This window comes from Callorhinchus milii, unplaced genomic scaffold (assembly GCF_018977255.1).
Source record: "Callorhinchus milii isolate IMCB2004 unplaced genomic scaffold, IMCB_Cmil_1.0 Scaffold10, whole genome shotgun sequence".
NCBI classification, from domain to species: domain Eukaryota; kingdom Metazoa; phylum Chordata; class Chondrichthyes; order Chimaeriformes; family Callorhinchidae; genus Callorhinchus; species Callorhinchus milii.
The window spans coordinates 4,990,798-5,012,925 of NW_024704751.1; the positions used below are offsets into that span (position 1 = coordinate 4,990,798).

At 45.1% G+C, this 22,128-nt stretch overlaps 1 long non-coding RNA gene across 1 annotated transcript; it reads left to right on the plus strand.

Annotated features, from left to right (window-relative positions):
- Positions 1 to 426: 426 nt before the first annotated feature.
- Positions 427 to 21,420, plus strand: LOC103183331. The gene is made up of 4 exons (XR_488403.2): positions 427 to 689; positions 17,739 to 17,845; positions 17,942 to 18,019; positions 20,431 to 21,420. It is a non-coding gene; the product is annotated as an uncharacterized LOC103183331 (long non-coding RNA).
- The last annotated feature ends 708 nt before the right edge of the window (positions 21,421 to 22,128 follow it).

Genomic DNA, 22,128 nt, shown 5'->3' on the forward strand with positions numbered 1-22,128 from the left:
TTTACAGTGTGTTCTGTGAAGCGCTTTGGGACGTCCTCCCGACGTGAAAAGCGCTATATCAAATGCAAGAATTATTATTATTATTACACTTGACGGTAAATCCTGTGAAGCACTTTGAGACAACCTCCCGCCATGAAAGGCATTGCATCAAATGCAAGTATTATTATGATTATTATCACTATTCCCACAACGTGACTCTTTCTCTCGCTCCCTCTCCTCACGTCTGCTCACAGATGTTACCCAAGGCCAACGTTTTGGTCAAACGCTCTGCCTGACTCGGTGAAGTATGTCGGCAACCAAAGAGTTCGTAGATTCTGTCGAGATTGAGCAAACCGCAAACAACAACCCAAAAAAAAATGATTTGAAATGGCGAATCATTGAGCAGTGCGTGGGTGTAACTTTTACCTCAACGCATCATCTCATGCACATCATGGAAACTCTTACAAAAAAGTTTCGCTTGAGGAGTTACTGCAACTACTAATCAACCAGTCAGTTGATTCTAGAGACCTTTGAACGTAGCTCCAGTTGACTCAAGGGTGCAGGAATTGCTAAGATGGAGAAAATAGGCAAGCGTAGGAAATGGGATCTTTGGCTTATTTCCAGTTAAAGTGATTGCCATGTCACGCACCTGATGGAAAACAACTTGGTCTTCAAGCCTAGTCTCAGCAGAAACCGAGCACCAGAAAAAGGTAAGAATTTGGTATACAGGCGATCAGTTGTTTTCATGGATTTTGAGGATCTTGGAATATCTTTAGCAACACTGTGAGACATGTGAGTGCACTGCACTCAAAGCATCTTGCTCCAAATGTGGTGCGTGACCACTGGTGCTGAATGGAGGAGCATTTCGGAAGGGTAGAGTTCTTGGATGTTTGTTTGTAGGCTGGTTTCTCGCTCGCCAGAAGCAGGCGGGAATGAGGCAGATATGGTAGAGGGGACTTCCCTACTGGCTCCTTCAGGCTGAGCACATCAGAAACAGCATTGTGTTGGTTCAAGCCAGGGACAAGATTAGCCGCAGAAAATGATGGGGATGGAGGGCGGTGATGTGAAAAGGGAAAGCAATGTTAAGATGGTACATGTCCCACTCTCAAGTAAAGCTCCAATGGTTCAGATCAATGTTTCAGGGGGAGTTTAATGACACTGGACAATATTTTCTGCCTCATGAATATTTCCTGTTAAAAGCGAATTTGCCTTCTAGAAATTGTTTTTTTTAAACCCTTTACGGCAAGGATTCAACCACAGAGAAACTACTTGTTTTGGACCCTGAAATGTACAAAGTGTCAGCTTTTTCAGTAAGTTGCTGTCAGAGTTTTTTTTTTGGTCAACCAGGTGTCTGACATACGTAGAAACCCATCCTAGTGTTTAAGAGTCTCCAAACCAGGAGTTCCATGTATGCAAGGGTTTTATTTTGTTTGGCACTCTCTCTCGTGGGAGGGATGCACCCTGCTCAACTAACCTCACAGAGTTTTTGGCACAGGCTAGCAAGAGCCGAGGCTTGGTGACCCCAGAGTGTTGCTGTCAGGTTTTGGTACGCTAGGAGCAATAGATGGTTTCTTATGGACACAAGTCACGGGCTCATCTGATATGAATCGTAAGATGCTTTGGGTGCTTTGCAACGAGTAGCAGTGAAAAAGCGAAACTACACACACTCTTGTGTGATGTCTCGGAAAATTTGTATTAATAATAATCCTTGCATTTGATCTAGCGCTTTTCACGTCGAGAGGAAGTCCCAAAGCGCTTCACAGAACATACTGTGAAGTGAATTGACTGTGTATTCGTGCCTTTTGATTCACCCTCTCCCCCCGCCTGTTCCCTGACCAGTGACTGAGAGCTGAAGCCCCAGCACAGAGATTTGGAAGAAAATACAGTTGACAACGTGATAAGATGCTACTATATCGAATGTAAGGATTATTATTATTACAACTTGTCTTCAACAACCTCTCAGGCGACTGGGCCAAAGTGGCCTTTATATAAAGATAGCCTATTTGCTGGTGTCCGATGAGTATAAGATAATCTAAACCCTCTTCATCCCTAGCTTCTCACCACCAACTCCTTACTCTAACATTCCAGCACACGTTCTAAACCTTTTTTTGTCGTTTAGACACAAATAACTGCCGTGTGTTGCGGGTTTGTGGCATTTCATGATCTCTTTTTTAAATGATATTTCGTTTAAGCAAATGGGTTCCATCAATCACCGTCCTGGAAGCGAAACCTCCTCCAGGGGTCTGTTGTTCTCCATTGATACATTTGGGGGGGGGTCTCTCTTTTTTTTAAGTGGTTAAGAAGAGAACAGAAGAGTAGCGTTAGTGTAGGTTTTGTGGTCCTTTTATAATTATAATCATGGTAATCCTTGCATTTGATATGCATCGCCTTATATAGGGGCACTGCCGTGCGCAATTGGCTGCCGCGTTTCGCCATCAAAATACACAGTCACTACACTTTACTGTATATCCTGTGAAGCGCTTTGAGACGTCTCGACGGGATAAGGCGCTGCATGAACGGCAAGGGTTATTTCTATTTATTATTAGCACATCGTTGAGATGTCGCAAACCGCTTGACTGTGTATTTTGTGGGCTGTGACTTTTCTGTGCTATAAGTGAAATCTGAGGTCAGTCAGGACAATTCAGTCTCTCTCTCTCTCGCTGTCTGCCTGCTTTCATAGCTTATTAATTTAACAGCAGCATGTAGGGAGATAAATGCAATCATTTATCATTTATCCCCGAATTACTGACGACAGCAGCTGCTACTGGAACTGATAGTCAGTCAATAAAGTACAATGTTGACCTAGCGCCTTACCACACCATCGAGACGGCTCAAAAGTGCCTCACAGGATTTTAATGTCAAGTGTAATGGCAGCACAATTTGCACTTGGCAAAGTCCCCCCAAACAACCTTTGTAGGTTAACTAGTAAAGAGTTTACCATTAACTGGGGAGATGGACCTGCTGGCAAAGCTGTGGAGTTAATTCTCCAGAAGCTTATATTCTTTGTTGCTGAAGTTGGATGCTCTTTCTACAGCGCTGGGCTTCTGGATTTCTAACTGAAAGCCTCTTGCACAAAGTTAATGTTAAAGAGAGGTTAAGTTGAGAAGGTTATGGAAAATATTGGCTTGTGCCACAACCTCAAAACCACTAGGTTTCAACTAAACAGCGATATAGCCCTCCGTCAGGTTGCAAGCTAAATATTTTCCATCCTCTGTGGTTCCCCTGTGCGAGTTCTATTTATACCATGAAGGGTCTGACAAATAAGTAGCTCTTCACACATTTTTATCAAATATTTAACGTTTTAATTTTAATACCAACGCTCACTCATGCTGAGACGTTGAGCCAGAATGACTGGACTTAATAAAAATAATAATAACAATCCTTGCATTTGATATCGCGCCTTATCACATTTTCGAGACGTCTCAAATAGCTTCACAGAATATACTTTGAAGTGAATTGACTGTATATTTTGTGAGCGAAACGTGGCAGCCAATTGCGCACAGCAGTGTCCCACAAACAATCGTTTGGCTAATTTAAAAAAAAAAATTTTTTGAAGGGTTATTGCCCTTAACAATATTATGAACATCAGGAACCTCAATGTTCTGGTTCAGTTAGTAAATCTACCGTCACAATTAGCTGAGTTTAGTTTGGTAAAGTTTTGTAACTTAGATCTTTAACTTGATTGGAACGTAAGGGAACTTCAGGAAATACATCCTCTCTTTCAACTTATCTGCATGATGTTTGCCATTTTTGTTCACTTAAACCTTCTTTGGGGTCTCTTCGTGCCTTGTGAGTATTCCAGACAATCCCTCTGCCTCTCTTTTCTCTCCCCCCCTCTCTATCTCTCTCAGTAAGCACCACCCGACCCCCACCATCCAATACACACACAGCCACACGCTCAGTCTTGAGAGAAGATTTCTCAATGGGAACCTTATAGAGTTGTATACAATTTTCAATGGGATTGAAGAGTAAACCCAGATGCACCGAGACACATAGAACATGGCCTTATAAAATAATAATAACCCTTGCATTTGATATAGGACCTTATCACGTCTTCGAGACTTCTCAAAGCGCTTCACAGAATATACTGTAAAGTGAATTGACTGTGTGTTTCGAGTTGAGTTGCAAAGGGCAATTTGAAGACGTACACCAGGAAGTTTTACTTTACTCAGAGATAACTGGAGCAGGTCGCCAGCAAGGGATATTGAGGCCAGGGCATCGGGACTCATTTAGAAAACACACGGTGATGGGAGAGTGCGTATTTGGAGACAACGGGATTAGATGTGCCCAAGGGACTACTACTTCACCCAAACTAATCCTATGATCTTGTGAATCCTCACCAGGTGGTGCTGTTGCTCAGTTGGGTACCTGGTTTTCACATGATCTGTGTCTCTTTTAAACTAAAAGTGAAAGCAAAAATAGGAGTATATTCCTCATCGATCAGGTAGGGTATTTTAGGAACCAGAGGAACAGGAGGAGGAAGCCATTCCTCCCATCGAGCCTGTCCCAACACTTTCCAAGATCGTGGCTGAACCACAACTCAATTGCACCTCCCGTCCTCTCTCCGTATCCATGGATACCCCTGACTATCAAGTATACGGCATGGGTTTCCCTGGCTCTCCTACAGTCATGTCATGTTGTTTTCTAGTTGTATGTTAATAAGGGAGTTGGGGGTGGGGGCAGAATGGCTGAAAGCTCACCCACAATGGTGAGTCAATGTGACTCAGAGGTTGGACTATCCTTTAACCCCGTGAATCAAAGACCCAGTACAACAACAACATGCATTTACACAGCGCCTTTCACGTGGGGTAGGGTCTCTTACGGGTTGGGAGGTCCTAGCGAGACGAGGGTCGTGAAATTCGCCAGTGCTTCTTACCGAAGAAAGGTTTGCTATCGATTCACGATTCTGGAGACTTTTTAAGCTTTTTTGTTTCTCTAGTTATTTAACGCATATGGGCTGCGGGGGTGGGTGGGGTGGGGGGTGGGCGGGTGGAAGGGGGCAGTGGGAGGAAATCCTCGATGTGTGATAGTTATAATTAGCAGAACATCGTAGGCTGCAAATTTCTCCCGAACCATTTAATGCTTAAAAGATTAAACCCTCGAGACCACACCCTCGAGTCCAAACCAGACGTGCACATTTGTCGCCTACTAGTGGAGAAATTCAGCAACACAGCTTTCTCGTTGGGATGGAACTCAACCGTCTACACGTTCACATTCCTTGCATTTAATGCAGAGTCTATAACGTCAAAGCGTCTCAAAGCAGCGTCTAGGCAAGTCTAGGCATTGTGTGTCTGTAGGGGAATGCAGTTGCCGATTTACGCGCAACAACAGACAGCTATGGAGTGAATGACCAATTTTGAATCTTGACGATTGTTGGCCAGGATTCTGAGAGAAACTCCCTTCGCGTTTCGAGTAGTGCCTTGGGGGGTATTTAATGTCCACCTGAACAGGGCAGACGAGAGCTTGGTTTAACGTCTCACATACTATCAACCAAGGGAGTAGATTATTGTATATACAACGGCAACAACACAACAACAAAATTAGATTTATAGAGCGCCTTTTCCGTCGGGAGGACGTCCCAAGGCGCTAGACAGTCAGGGGGCAGGGCCCTAGCATGGGTGAGGGGTGAGGGAAGGCAGAGAGGTGGGAGGACGACCCAAGACACGATTGAAGAGGAGGGTCTTGAGACCGGCCTTGAAGGAGGCAAGGGAGGAAGTGAGGTGAAGGGACCGTGGGATGGAGTTCCAGAGTGTGGGGGTAGAGAGGCTGAAAGCCTGGCCGCCAATGGTAGGGCGGGTCGGGCAGGAGACATGGAGCAGGCCGGAGCCCGATGAACGGAGGGAGCGGGCAGGTTGGTAGGGAGTCAGCAGGTCAGATAGGTAGGAGGGGGCAAGGACATGGATGGCCTTGAAAGTGAGGACGAGGATCTTGAATCGATCCTCTGGGGGAATGGGGAGCCAGTGGAGTCGGGCGAGGGTGGGAGGAGAAAGGACAGTTCAGGGTCAAACAAGACACCCAGGTTCCTGACTGGCTTAGTGAGGTTGAGCGTGCAGCCGTGGATGCTGATGCTGCCAGCGCCCGAGGTGCGGAGGCGCTGGTGTGAGCCAATCAGGAGGGCCTCGGTCTTGCTGATGTTCAGTTGGAGAAGCTGTGATGGGTCAAGGGAAAGTTTCTTCAAGGTGGGGGTGATATTAGGTGTTTTGAGGGGGGATGGAACAGTGCCAGATAACAGGCTGAGGTTGATGATGTCACGAGTAGTGGGGCAAGGAGTTGGAACTGGGATTTAAGGAGAGGGGTGGAGATGGGGTCCAGGGAGCAGGTGGTGAGCTTCATGGAGGATATGCTGGTGATGACAGAGGAGGGGGTGATAGGTTCAAAGGTGTGGAATGAGGGATGGGTATGGTCAGAGTGTGGGGGTGGTAGGGAGGGGGTGGAAGTTGGGAGGGCAGTGGTAGCTGAGCGGATTTGATTTTGAACTCGAGGAAGCCCAGCATCTCCTTGCAGTGGGAGTCGGAGGAAAGAATCTGGGAGGCGTGGCAGGGAGGGGGAGGAGCCGGTTGGTGGTGGTGAACAGGAGCCTGGGGTTGCCCTTCGCCTCCAGGATTAACATCGAGTGTGGTGGAGAGGGTGCTGTGGAGGAGAGTAAACGCAGATGATGGGTTGGCGCGGGAAGTGGGCCAGAGGGGGAGGAGTTCAGAGGACTCCAGGGCAGTGGAGAGGGATTGCGGGGAGATCTTCTTCCACGGGCGGTAGAAGATGGTGGTAGGTTTGGAGATGGTGGGGAGAGGGATATGGGAGTTGAGGGAGATGAAATGGTGGTCAGAGACGGTCTTGTCAGTGATGGTGACATCCGAGACGCTGAGGCCCAGGTCGAGCGGGTGGCCGTGAACGTTGGTAGCAGAGTGGATGTGGGGGGAGAGGTTGAGAGAGGAGAGGAGAGAGGAGAAGTCTGAGGAGGTGGAGGAAGAGGAGGTGAGGTGGAGGTTGAAGTCGCCTAGGATGATGAGGTGGGCGGAGCAGAGGCAGAGGGAAGCTAGAAGGTTGGAGATGTCAGAGATGAAGGTGGGTGAGGATTTTGGGGGGCGGTAAATTAGGAGAATTGTTAGTGAGAGATAGGAGGGATGGCAGAGGATAAGGTGTTCAAAAGAGGGGAACGAGCCGGTGGAGTAGGGGGGATAGGGCAAGTGACACCCTGGAGATGAGGGCTACACCACCGTCACGGTAGTTGGGGCGTGGGGCATTGTGGTAAGTATAGCCGGGTGGCGTGGCCTCAGTGAGGGGGAAGATGTCACCTGGGGTGATCCAGGTTTCCGAGAGGGCCGCAATTATCAACGTTCTCATCGAGGATGCGATCATTGACGGCCAGGGGCTGATTGCAGATGGAGCGGAGGTTTTGAAGCGGACCTTGGCCCTCTTTTGCCCAGCAAATTCTTACGCTGTTATGTTCCAGTGACTGGTCCAACTGGGGCTAAACGTTCAGCACCGATCTCTGCGTGGAGCTCTCTCTGTTGCACCCTGAACGGAATCCAAGTACATTTGGACCCGAAACGATTAACTTTTGATCTTGCCTCGCCGTTTATTTCGCCGTGCAATTCGCCGCAACGAAATGCAAAAGGGGATGTTTTCAAAAACGGTTAGTTCTCTGTTTTACATCTCAACAATCTGCTCTTTCTGGTTTTTTGGGGGTAAAAAAAAGGATTGAAGGGAATGTGGCAACTGTGATTGTGTCCCACAAGGTGGTGCTCTCCACCGGGGACAATAGGGGGCAGGTTGCACAGAGCAATGCTGCAACCACAGACTCTTGAAGATGGCCACAGCTCTCTCCCAACTCAGCCGTCAGATCACAAGAGAGGTGCAATTCACGAAGGCCCTTCGGTCTCTCTGATCACATCCTTCCGGAATACCGGTCCTCTCCTCCCATCGCAACACCGAGCTTTTTATTTTAAATGAGTCCCAGTGTCTTCTTTGGTCAGTGTCAGGACTTTGGGACGTCCTCCGGACGGGAAAGGTTCTAGACAAATGTAATTTGTTGTTGTTGTTGGTCTGGCCTGATCCATGTCTCCCCCACCCCACTCCACTCGCCCCCCAACACTCATGTCTACCCCATCGAGATTTCAGCCTTTCTGCCCCAACCTCTGGAACCCCTTTGCCTCGACCCTTCCCTTGTCTGCTTCAAGGCCTATCTCAAGACCTTCCTCTTCAATTGTGCCTTCAGTCATCCCACCCCGACCCCTCTTGCACTCCACCCCTCTTGATTCCAACCCCTAGCTCGGGTGCAAACCTTTGACTGTCCAGCGCCTTGGGACGTCCTCTCGACATGAAAGGCACTGTATAAATATAATTTGTTGGTGGTAGTGGTGTTGGTCAAAAGACCTCATAAGATGGAGTTATTGAAAATAATCTTTACAATGTCCTTGTCAGAAAGATGTCTCCAAGCACTTCACAAAATACACTGTAAAGTATAATGTCTATGTATATTACGCAATGACTGCTGTGCGCAGTTGGCTGCTGCGTTTCGCCCATAAATACACAGTCAATTTACTTTACAGTATATTCTGTGACGCGCTTTGAGACATCTCGAAGACGTGAAAAGCGCTATAATGCACAGATTATTATTGTTATACTGTAAACACAAGCAGCAGACAATTTCACCACAGCAATGTCCCACAAACAGCTGTAAAATTTGCTGGTGAGTAATTATTTACTGTAATGGGGTCACAAGATTGGTTTGGATGGAGAAGCTTATTCAACCCATTTGATCACATCCTTCCAAAATACACACCCTACAACAACAACAACAACAAAATGACAATTGTATAATAATAATCCTTGCATTTGACATAGCGCTTTTCACGTCGGGAGGACGTCCCAAAGCGCTTCACAGAACACACTGTAAAGTGAATTGACTGTATATTTGTGGGCGAACGCGGCAGCCAATTGCGCACAGCAATGTCCCACAAACAGTCGTAGATTGAAAATGACCAATTTATTATTGTTTTTGGTTTTGGAGGGATTATTATTAGGCTCTGTGTGGAGTAAGGAAACTTGCCCAAGGTTTCGCCCTCTGCCTGGAATTGAACTCGGGTCTCTCGCTTGCAAAGCGAGTGCTCTAACCACTGAGCTACAGGACTCCACGAGCCTTACATGTCGGGAGGATGTCCCAAGGCGCTGAACCCTACCCTCCTAACACAGCAGCTGTTTTAAATTGAGTCCAGTGTCTTGATCTCAAAACCACCCTTCCGGGCAACATGTTCCAGTCGTAAGTTACCATCAGGGGCAAGAAACACTTCCTGTCCTGAAATTGCCCTTTGCAATTCTAAACCTGGTTCCTCTCGTTCTGCTGCTACTGTGAGTCCGAAAGCATTGCTCTGAGTTTAGTTTCTTACTGTTACATGACTCTGTAAGATGCCCCCTTAGTCATCTCTCTCTCTCAAGACCGAAAAGCCTATTAGCTTGAAGAAGGCGAGTGGAAGAAATGGTGTTTCATAAATAATAAAAGGTTAGCACGGAAAGGTTTAACATTGTGCAAAATGCGTTAAGGTAATTTAATGTTCCAAGTTGCTTATTAAAGTGATTGCCCGATGGGAAACTGAGCCGTATCTCACCCGTTTAATTCCCAAGGAACCTTAGCCATTGGTGGTAGAGGTGCTACAATTTAGACCCAATTTGCCTGGGCGTGAGTTAGGACAATACAGAGAGGTTTGATTCATCAGATAGGCTTCCCATTGTCACAGAAGTCGCTGGGGATACACAGCAGGTCAAATAGCATCCATGGAGAGAGGCAAATGAGTTAACATTTCTGGTCTGTGACCTTTCGTCAGACATTACGTCAGGCTGGAGTTTGACCAAGATTTTTAAAATCATTTAAAAGGTGCGTGTGTGTGTGGGCGGGGAAGGGGGAATGGGACGAGACGAGACTTAATAGTAATCATCAGAAGGTGACTTTATTTTTCACACACACCCTTCCCAAGACAACAAAGTCAATTGTAACACCCCCTCGTTGCCCAGACTGAGACCAACTAACTCAACTTTCTAACATAATTTATTATTATTATAGCAAATAATAATGAAATAATAAATTCGACTTGCATTTGCTGTGGCGCCTACAATGTCATTCCGTTGCAAAACAAGAAGGAACGTCTCAAAGCGCCTTCCAGGATTTACTGTCAAGTGTATTGTAGGCTGTGTATTTGGGTAGGACAGCCAATTTGCGTACAGCAGTGTCCCATAAACAGCCGTGAAATTAATGACCTGGAAGTGAATGATCTGGAGGATTGTTGGCCAGGACGCAGGGAGAAACAGCAGTACAATGTTGGAGATGCCGTCCTTCGGTTGAGACGTTAAACTGAGGTCCTAGGTTTACCGGGGAAGGTATTTGGGGGACTTGAACACTGGAATCGTTTGAGGAAAAATTTTGCCCGTCAAAAAGATGGCAGCCTAGTTATTTTGCAAGGACGAGAGCAAATTGGACTAAAGGCGCCTTCTTAATCCGAATCTCTCTTGTGATATTCTTGACGAGCATTCCCTCTTGTTCAGCTACCTCCCTCCTTAACAAACAGCCGTGCACTCCCTCCTGATATCTTTAACACTATCCATTGCCGTGGCCTCCCTTGGCAATCATTTCATGCAGTCACCGCTCTCTCCTATTTTTGTTTGTTCGGCTGGGCTTCTGACACATTCTGTTGCCAGGCACGTCACCTTAAAGCCAGTTATCAGCTCCAAGAAGATCCCCACTTATCTCTCCCACGCCCCCCCTCCACAAGGATAATCCCCCCAAAGACTCTCTCCAAAAGTGGTTAACGTGAAACCTGTTTCCCTCTTTTTCTCCTCCTGGCTTCGAGAGCATAAACCTCTGAGGATTTCAGACTTCCAGACTCTGAAGGCCTGAAATGCCCCCTAGTATTCAACCGTAAAAGCATTTTTTCTTAAAATGTAAGATCGGTTTTACCATCTCCCGGAATAAAGATTTCCCATGTTTATGTGCGATCGTAAATTCATAGACAAAATGAACTTATGAGCTAAGCCCAGGTGAAATTCCAGATCTTTATCGTAGAATATATTACAGAGAGACATTTCTTTATTGTGCTTCAGAAGCCTATAGGACTTAACATAGTGGTGAGTGTGCTCGCCTCGCAAGCGAGAGGACCCGGGTTCGATTCCCAGGCAACCTTAGACAAGTTTCCTTACTCCATGCACCTCTGTTTACCGAGGAGTAAGTAGGAACCGGGTTGTTGGCGGATTCTTTCTGGGGGTAATAATCCTTCAAAAAAAACGTGGTCATTCAATCCACGACTGTTTGCGGGACCCTGCTGTGTGCAATTGGCTGGCGCGTTTTGCCCACAAAATACACAGTCAATCCACTTCACAATATATTCTGTGAAGCGCTTTGAGACGTGATAAGGCGCTATATCAAATGCAAGGATTATTATTATTGTTATTAAGCCTCAACTTTTTTGGAGGTGGGGAGAAATGTGGGGTGACCTTGAGGGCTGAGCTGGCTCCAAGGCGATGCGCCCGGCAATGGAGTATCGTAATTGAGGCGATCGATCCTCTGTGGCGGTTTCGGGAGTCCAGTTTCTGAGTCAGGCAGGTTGACAGTGTTGCAAGGCACTGTTGATACCCTTGTAATCAGGCTCCGCCACTGTTCAGTGCTCTGAGACACTACCCTGCATGGAGGGCTCTATATAAGTCCGAGTTGCTGTTGTTCGAATTCAAGATCCTCATCCTCACCTACAAGGCCATTCACGGCCTTGCTCTCTCCTACCTCTCCGACCTACTATCCCCCTACTTACCTGCCCGTACCCTCCGTTCCTCTGGCTCCGGTCTGCTCCACATTCCCCGCCCCAACCGCCCTACCATCGGTGGCCTTCAGCCTCTCAGCCCCGAGGCTCTGGAACTCCATCCCCCAGTGCTTTCGCCGCTTCCTCCCTTTCCTCCTTCAAGGCCGATCTCAAGATCTTTCTCTTCGACTGAGCCTTCAGCTCCCCTCTCGAGTCTCTACCCCCTCCTCGCTCCCTCCCTCCCTTCCCTCCCCTCACCCTGACCATTTCCCCCCTGCTCGGGTCCCGACCCAACTGTCCAGCGCCTTGGGACATCCTCCCGACGTGAAAGGTGCTCTATAAATGAAATCTTGTTATCATTGTTGTAGCTAAAGCCCTAACAGGTGGTCCTAGCTGGACAAGAGCTGGGAGATTACATGCCAACAAAATACACAGTCAATCCATGCAATGTATCCTGTGAAGTGCTTTGAGACGTCCCAATGACGTGATAAGGCGCAATATGAAATGTAAGGATTATTCTTATTCTTATTATTAAGGCAGTCTTTGAAACGTCTCTGCCGTTTTAGTTGGCTAACCTGCAGCAGTACTCAGATATACACTGCCAAGCCTTGGCTCTTGTTAATCTGCATCTAATATTTAGGTGAATGGGATGCTTCCTCATAGGGAGAGAATTCCTTCTGCATTTCAGACTACAGACATCTCCGCACATAGGTGGAACTCCCAGTAGTTTGGATTCTCTTAAGCGCGGCACGACAGACACCTTGCTGATGGAAAAAAATAACCTTGAAAGATAACTAAATTTTCTGCAAAAAAATGGTTTTATGTAAATCGCACGAGAGTCACTAAACCTGTTCGATCAAAAGAAGATAACAATGCTTTTATTTCAATGCCAGAGATGCGCAGTAAGGTTATCAGATAACGGTGGGTAGGTTATGGATAGGTGCGATATTTATAACGTTTTAACAATTGGCTAAAAAAATCACTCGCAATGCAAAGTCTAGTCACAAAGGGACAATGTTACTCACGGTAGCTTTTTGAAAACCAAGCCTTCCAGATCACCTGACACAGACGTCACTCTTAAATAGCTTATATGGTGAGATTGACTGCTACGTCGTATTTACGTGATTTCCAAGATGGCCTTACCATATGTTGAAGTTGTCACTACAGAGGTATGCAATTTGGAAGTATTTTGCGAAAGTTTAGGCAAGCCTTCGAAACTGTAATCTTGCAAAGATGCTTAAGCTTTGCTTTGTACTACTCTTTTTCTTGATCGTTTGTCGATGCAAAATGCAGGTGCTTTGAAACTTGCTAAGTTGAATCGTTGGACTGTTAATTTATTAGCGCTTTCAATGACGAAGGCATTTCACGTTCATGCGTTTGCTTGTTGGCCGTATCGCTCTCTCTCTGCTTTATTTAATAGAAGTCAAAAGTTTAACCACCAGCATGAATAGAAAAGACTGCTGCTTGGTGGAGCTTCAAAGGCTGGGCAAGGCGATTGAGACGCCGGCTTTGAATAGATTTCCTCCAACACGTTTTTTTTAAAAAAACTTTTGAAATCTTAAGAGTTGACTAACGTTATGCAGAGAAAGATGAGGCGCACCTCTCGATAAAGATCAGCGTCTCAAATGGTGAGCAGGCTTTCAGGTTTTATGAACTGCTGAGGTTACCCAACATCGGGTACAGCATTTATCACCCGTGGCGATCTGCAAACTACACTGTTTGCAGACATTGGTCATCAGCTGTAGTCTTCTGTGGTCTCCAGCCTTGCGACTCAGACTGCCTCCCCCTTGCCCTCCCCTCTAACGCGGCACCTTTCTGTCCTGTATCGCCTAATTCTGTTGCGATTTTAATCGGTCTATCCCCAGCCGTGTATTCCCCTTGTTGCAGCTTAAGCCTCAATGCACCTTTTTTGAACGTAATCTCAGTGTTCTATGGTGTTTGATCGATCCCTCCTCTCTCGTGTCTATCGAGGCTACTCTCTAACTTACACTCTTCACTTTACGACACCTTGACGTGGATTAGATCGAGGAAAATCCTGTCCTTTATTTGGGAGAGTTTCATGGGTCAGCTTATGACAGCTGAGTTGCAGGTACCCTCGGAGATTGATGTTTAGAGGTGAATTTCCTACACTTGCCAAACGCACAGTTTTGTAGATTTATTATAATAATCCTTGCATTTGAAATAGCGCCTTATCACATTGGCGAGGTGTCTCAATGCTCTTTGCGGGATCTACATTTGGTCAACGGTTAGAGCACTTGCCTCGCAAGGGAGAGGATCTGTGTTTGATTCCCGGGCAGGGCGAAACGTTGAGCATGTTTGCTCACTCCACGCGCCTCTGTATACCTAGCAGTAAGTAGGAACGCGGTTGTTAGCCGATTTTTTTATTAAAAAATAATAATTTGGTCACTTAATCCATGACCGTTTGTGGGACACTTCTGTGCACAATTGGCTGCCGCATTTCGCCCACAAAACATACCTCTATACCTCATACCTCTTTCGCCCTCAATTCACGTTACAGTATATTCTGTGAAGATCTTGGAGACGTCTAGAAGATGTGATAGGGCGCTATATCAAATGCAAGGATTATTATTTATAATTATTAAGTATTGGAACTGTGTATTTTCTAGGCGAAGTTTCCAATTATATTTCCAACAATGGGATATTTTACGGTTGTTTGAAGGGTTCAGATTATGATGGGATGAAGTGGGCAACTAATGTCAGTTAAGCTTCTGCAAGAGGGAAGACGGTGATGTGAAACATAAAACTAAGTACTTAATAATAATAATAATCTTAGTATTTGATATAGTGCCTTATCACGTCTTCGAGATGTCCCAGAGGACTTCACAGAATATACTGTAAAGTGAATTGACTGCATAGTTTGTGGATGGTAAATCACCATTATTATTTCACTGATGAAATACAGAGTTATTCCACTTCACAGTATATCCTGTAAAATACTTTGAGACCTCTCTACAACGTAGTAAGGCACTATATCAAACGCAAGTATTATTATTATATTATTGGATTTAATGAGATTCCGGATTGGGATAGATTTTCTGAACTATCATTAAAATCTACCACTCAAATTATTTAGCTCCAAAATGTTGGATTGAGCGGGGATGCTAATCGAAATATATCAGTTCAGCAAATGTCACCTTAATCGTTGCATGTTGTCTACACCTATGCACAGTCGTTGCACTGTAAAGATCCTGTGGAGTACTTCGAGACGTTTTGATGTTACAATAATGCGCTGTATCAAATGTAAGCATTATGACAATGTAAGGATATTATAATGCAAGGATGACTATTATGCTGCGTCTTGGGACATCCTCCCGACATGAAAGGCCCAACACAAATGTAATTCTATATTGTAATAATATTATTATGTTTCCTGGGCTCAGTTGGTCAAAAGGTTGTGGGTGCAATCCCCACATCCGGACCTTCAGCTCATAAGCTGACAACCGTGGTGGGTGATGGGGGGGAGGGGGTTTGGGCAGAGGGTGGGGGGAGGAGGTGGTGCTGAATTGTCGTTGGCGACACCCTTTGGATAAGATGTTAAACCAAGATCCTGTCTGCCTGTTCAGAACATTAAACTGAAGGGAGTGTTGCTTTCTGGTCAATAGTTCCTCTAGAGAGAGAGAAAAAAAATATCATTCATTTTGTGGCTGTTTGTGGGACATTGCTGTGTGCAAAAAGTCGCATTAAAGCTAGCGGTGAACTCCAATCGAGCAAATCTTTTGTTTGCTCAGATGACAGATATGCTCTTCCAAAATAAAATAAAATGCGCCTTTTTTTTACTGATCTGGCTCAGTATACTGACTGCTTGTGAGGACTCTTTGTGCCGTTATGCTTACAGAATCGCCTTCCATGACAATCCAAGCTACTTAGATGTTGTGCGAGAGACAATTCTATGACCCTTAGAATTTTGGAGTCCAGTAGCGTACTGGTTAGCACGCTCGCCTCGCAAGCGAGAGCGCACGGGTTCGATTCTCGGGTGGGTCAAAATCTTAGGCAGATTTCCTTACTCCACACGCCTCTGTTTTACCTAGCAGTAAGTAGGAACCCAGTTGTTAGTCGACTGGTGGATCGCTTTCCAGGGGTCATAATCCTTCCCCCCAAAAAATGGTGGCTCAATCCAGAACTGTTTGTGGGACGTGACTTTGCACAATTGGCTGCCACGTTTCGCCCCAAAAATACACAAGTTAATCCACTGTGAAGCTTCTTGAAGCTCTTTGAGACGTCTCCACGGCGTGATAAGGCGCTATATCAAATGCAAGGATTATTATTTACCATATATTACGTTGACACCATTGTGCATGAAAACAACTTTCGAATGAATGCACTGACATTAAATAACATCCTGTAAACTAACTGCCTGCTGACCAAAATCCTTCTCGCTTTCCCCCCTCCCTCCTCTTGAGAATTCTGTAACCCTCACACTGGAAATCCCCATCTCTATATGCTTTTTGCTTGTTACAAATCAGCTGTAACAACAACAACAACAAAATTACATTTGTATATTTCAGGTTTTGGACTATAGAGATAGTTAAAGCTGTGGCTGACCATTAGAGTCACCCTACTTTTAAGGTTTTGCAGAGAAATAGTCCTCCATTGAACTCTGATACCGTAGATAATGTTACAGCTGCATTCACAGTAACCACAAGGTAATGAACAGCAGCAACCCTTGCAGCTGATGCAGCACCTTATCATGTCATCAAGTTGTTGGGTCTTCTCAAAGCGCTTCGCAGGATTTTACTGCAAGGTATAGTGACTGCGCACTTGTAGGCGGGCAGGGTGGTGAGGTGGAGGGGGTGTGTGTGGGGGCCCACAACGCAGAAGACTGAGTTCAAAGTCCCAACGTGGGACTTCAATACTCAAGCATTTGTGAGATTGCAAGCCACCAGACACGTGATGACGTATTGGGTTTGTGGAGGAACGAGATCAGATAGTCTGAAGTACTTTCCTGATCGAAAGTCTCTTGATATGACTTTAACTACTCGGGGGGTTCCCAAAACGACCGAAGAGGTTTCAAAGTCGACAACACCTGTGACTGTGGCAAGTGATAACGTGCGCTCAACGCTTCTAAGAGCCTGGGAATAATTAGGTTTATTCCCAGGTTTGCTCCTACATCAGCTGCAAGGAATAAATAGGTTTATTCCCAGTGGCAACAATCACCACAAAACACAATTCACTCACAAACCATGGATTTCTCCTCTTCCTCACTGCTCTGCTGAAACTGATTCCGTCTGTTCTGTTCTGTTGTGTATTTCCTGAGCTCTGTTGTAAAACCAGTACGAATGCTTGTAAAAGTGCAAAGAAAAGATAGTATGAAATCCAGTGCCTTTGGGACGTCCTAAGATAAATGGAAGTTTCTATTGGATTGCCAATTCTGTGATCAGGTTAAAATATAATCCCTGGATTGTCTGGGTGCTGAAGTCTTCGCAATTTTTGCATTAACTGGACGCTCTTCGAGACAAGGCTGTTGTGACAGTATCATTGCATTTATATTACATTTGTGCTTTTCTTCATCACTTCCCTGCATGCTATTTTCCAGTGCTTTGTGCCACCTACACGTGGAAATAATTCCCCGTGCCTGGGACGGTGTGGAGGGACTTGCCCCGCTCACCTAATTCCGCGGAGTATTAGGCGCAGGTTTTGGCACCATAAAGTTGGAGCGAATGTGTATTTTGTGACCAAAACACGGCAGCCAGTTCCACAAACACACGTGGAGTGAATGACTAATTTTAATGGTGGGATACTTGTGGGCCGGGACAGCGGGAGGAACTCCTTTCTCTTTTTTAAATATCGCCGCGGGATCTTTAACGTTCCCCCTCGGTTTAGCGTTTCATCTGAAGGACGGAGCCTTCATCAGTGCAACACACAACCTTCTGACTCCGAGGCGAGAACCACCACTGCGCCAGGCTGACACGTACGTGGATAGGCGTGCCTGAAAGTGACAACATCTTTGTGTTTTAACAGAAGCCCATGCAACCCGTGGAAGACCCCTACGGTTGGAATGCGTTCATTGTCTTTGGGACGTTCTCAATACCGTTAGCAGACATGTATCCTAAAAGCACAGCTCCAGAGTAAGTAATGGCCCTTTCACTCACAGAGAGCCTCGCATTACATCACTTGCTGCCTGGCTGTTCGTACAGCGTCAACGTTTATTTTTAAAATTCCAGAGAGACGACGGCCACGATTCCTGCGCCTGAAACTGGGAAATAGAGTATTCCGGATCTGCAGGGACACCGGGGTAACAGGTAGGTCAGGCGGTCAAATATCGTACCAAACCAATCACATATACACACTGGAGAGACAGCATTGCTCTCACACGGATCGACAACAACAAATTGCATTTATGTAGCATTTATATCGTCAGTCAATGTGGTAGCATTCAAGGTGGAAAGCTAGTTTTGATAGCCTGAACATGTAACAAGCAGAGTGAACTTGTTGCGCACAAGGCGTGGAGTCCTGTAGCTCAGTGGTTAGAGCACTCGCTTTGCAAGCGAGAGACCTGAGTTCAATTCCAGGCAGAGGGCGAAACCTTGGGCAAGTTTCCTTACTCCACACAGAGCCTAATAATAATCCCTCCAAAAACAAAACAATAATAAATTGGTCATTTTCAATCTACGACTGTGTGTGGGACATTGCTGTGCGCAATTGGTTGCCGCGTTGGCCCACAAATATACAGTCAATTCACTTTACAGTCTATTCTGTGAAGCGCTTTGGGACGTCCTCCCGACGTGAAAAGCGCTATATCAAATGCAAGGATTATTATTATTATTAAGGCTTTTAAAAGCCAGTTGCCTTGTTCTGAGAGCTGGGACTTGCTCTGAGAGCTGATGCAGACTCCATGGGTCAAATGGCCTCCTTCCATGCGCACCCACGCTATTTCACAGTGTTACTACCAACGCTTCTTTCAGGTGTGACAGCTGTTATATGATGAAAGTTTCACTGAAACTATGAGTAATTCTTTCCTTTCTCAAAATCTCTTTCCCCGCCACACAATCGCTGCAATATGAGCTCCCGAGTGTCTGTGTAATTTGCTGCTAAGAAATCAGCTCTCACCAGTTTACCTCCTGCCCCACAATGTCAGGCAATTTCAGGAAAGACATCAGAAAGTATTTCTTTGCCAGGAGTGTAATAATAATAATCAAGATGTCTCAAAGCGCTTCACACAATATCCTGCAAAGTGAATTGACTGTAAATTTTGTGGGTGAAACGCGGCAGCCAATTGTGTACAGGAGTGTCTCACAAACAGTCGTAGAATAAATGACCAAATTATTATTTTATTTTAAGGGATTATTGCTACCCATAAAGCAATCTGCCAATCAACTAACAACTGGGTTCCTACTCACTGCTAGGTAAACAGAGGCGTGTGGAGTACGGAAACTTGCCCAACGTTTTACCCTGCTGGGAATCAAACCCAGGTCCTCTCGCTCGCAAGGCGAATGCTCTAAACAATATGATACAGTACTCCACAAGTCTAATGACTAGAACAACTTGTGTGGAAATGTGGTTGAGGCCAGGACACCTGGCTTCATTTAAGAAAGAGCTCAATGCTGCGCTGAGAATACAAATTATATAATACAAATTCACATTTATACAGTGGAAAGGACATTGCAAGGCTGGGCCGGGCCAGGCTGGACTGTAATTGTCCAATTTTCTTTCACAACAAACTATAGCACGCCTTTTAAGTAACTACTTTGTAGTGCAACAAGGTCACCGTGAGATAGTCACCGTGAGCCTTCAGCGGTCAAATGGTTTTGAACTGCTGCTTGCTTCCTGTGTGGGTGGCACAGGGCTTGCTTTACAAAGCAATATCTGCTTCTTTCTCAGTCTCTACACTTGTCAGCAATTAACTGTTTAATGCTTTCATCACTTATCAAAGCCATACAGCTCTATAAAACAGAAACAAAAGCTTATAGAAGATAACTCAAGTAGTATTACATTCCTCCTTCGCTGAACCAGTTCCCAAGTTTAGCAAACCTGTAGCGTAGCGGTTAGAGCACTCCCTTCGCAAGCAAGACGACCCGAATTCGATTCCTGGGCACGGCAAAATGTAAGGCAAATTTCCTTCCTTCACACATCTCTGTTTACCTAGCAGTAAGTAAGAACCAGGTTGTTAATCGATTGATGTATCGCTTTTCCAAGGATAATAATCCCTTCCAAAAAAGATAAATAATAGTGGTTTGCTCACTCAGTCCATGACTGTTTGTGGCACGATGCTGTGCGCAATTGGCTGCCGCGTTTCTCTCACAAAATATACAGCCAATTCACTTTACAGTATATTCTGTGAAGTGCTTTGAGACACCTTGAAGACTTGATAAGGCGCTATATCAAATGCAAGGATTAATATATAGGATTATTATAAAACCTCAGTAATCCAAAGGCAAAAAGTAAGGCATCTTCTCAGGCTTGCCAAAGCCCTAACCAGTAGTAGGACTGCACCAGTTGAACATGCAGTGAAGCACTTGGAAATATCCCTCCCGAGGTGAAACTGTGTGAAATGCAAGGTTTATTGTTATGAACAATTCTGAACACTCTGAAATTCTGCATTAACAAGAGTGAAACAAAGGACCAATGGGATTTTTGCCCCACACGTTTTGCAGAGGGCAAAAAGTAATTGCAACACCTTTTAAACTGAGTTTATCTTTATTGTTTGTTGCAGAATGTATGTATGGAAGCGTACAAGGCCCTTGAAAGTTCTCCAAAGGCTCGGACTGAGGAAACTGAGCCCATTTTGTGTTTAAACCACTCTAGGCTTGACTCCTCAACATCTGGCCGCTGTCTGTCATTTGTCAATGCTTTAAAAGGTCTTTAAAAACGGTGATAATTTTGATGTTGTTGTTGTTGTTGTTTCTGATTCATTGTTGAAAAGGTGCTTTTTCTTTATGTGATCGTTTCTAAGTCACGGTGTTAGCTAGAATGTTTGTGTGGCTGTACTTCCTTTGAATTGCAGGTACACACATACTGCAACAGCGTAGTAGGTGTGAGCTAAACATGATTGTATGTATTCCTTCAGTAATTCCTTCATATTCCGGGCATTAATGTAACATCTCATCTTAAGAGTTTGGCAAATTCTTAAATAGTCCGAATTTTGAAACCGGGCACCGACTGATGTGAAAGCGTCAGGAAAACTGGCTTCAAAGTTAAGACGAAGAATTCAACAGTGTTGGCCTGGCTGATCAGGTAGGGCTCTCGCCTCTGAATCGGAACGGTTCTAGGTTCAAGCCCCAAGTCGGGAGTTTGAACTCGTATAGTCGAGACTGAACCTCCAATACAGTGTTGCAGGAGTGCCTCATTGATGGGAATGCCATACTTTGGATGAGATGTTAAAAGTTAGTAGTTTGGGTTGGTGCAGTTACAGTTAATGCCAGCGCCACGGCAGTGTAAAAGCCAGCTCTAAGCTTGTCTCACCTCCACCGACATTATGCAATGAAGATTCAGTCAGTATTTTTTAAGAGTTGCTCAAATGAGCAACGTCCACAATTTTGTGGTATGCACTGAGATGAAAACCACTTTAGCTGCCTGTGGTCATTAGGAGCAGATAAAATAATTTTTTCTAGTATCGTTGCTGCCTTGTCTTCCTGCATGTTTCATGCCTTGTAACCTGCATTGAATGTTGCCTTACTCACTGTATTGGTTAATAAAATAAGTAATGATTGTTGCTGGCTTGAGTGAATTCATTCCTGAATTGAGTATCCATACATGTGGAGTCCTGTAGCTCAGTGGTTAGAGCACTCGCTTTGCAAGCGAGAGACCTGAGTTCAATTCCAGGCAGAGGGCGAAACCTTGGGCAAGTTTCCTTACTCCACACAGAGCCTAATAATAATCCCTCCAAAACCAAAAACAATAATAAATTGGTCATTTTCAATCTACGACTGTTTGTGGGACATTGCTGTGCGCAATTGGCTGCTGTGTTCGCCCACAAATATACAGTCAATTCACTTTACAGTGTGTTCTGTGAAGCGCTTTGGGACGTCCTCTCGACGTGAAAAGCGCTATATCAAATGCAAGGATTATAATTATTATTATGTGCGTATAAAAGAAGACCTGGAAATGTATTAATTTTTTTGTAACTTCTTGAGCTCTGCATTATATAATCCTTGAGACTATAGCCATAATATCACAGTATTTACACTGTCACATGGAATAAGTGGGAACACTAAACTTTAATCTCTTGCCTAACCCTTGATGGCCCAATTAACATCTTGTCTCTTTCAATTCTTCGAAGATTTACTTTCCTCACATTCCTTAGATTACTCAACAGCTCACCTTTGATGGTTCCTCACTTATTTCTTCATATACTGACATTCTTGGCCTCATTATCTGCTCCGGCCTCCCCAAGTGGGATATTTAATAAATA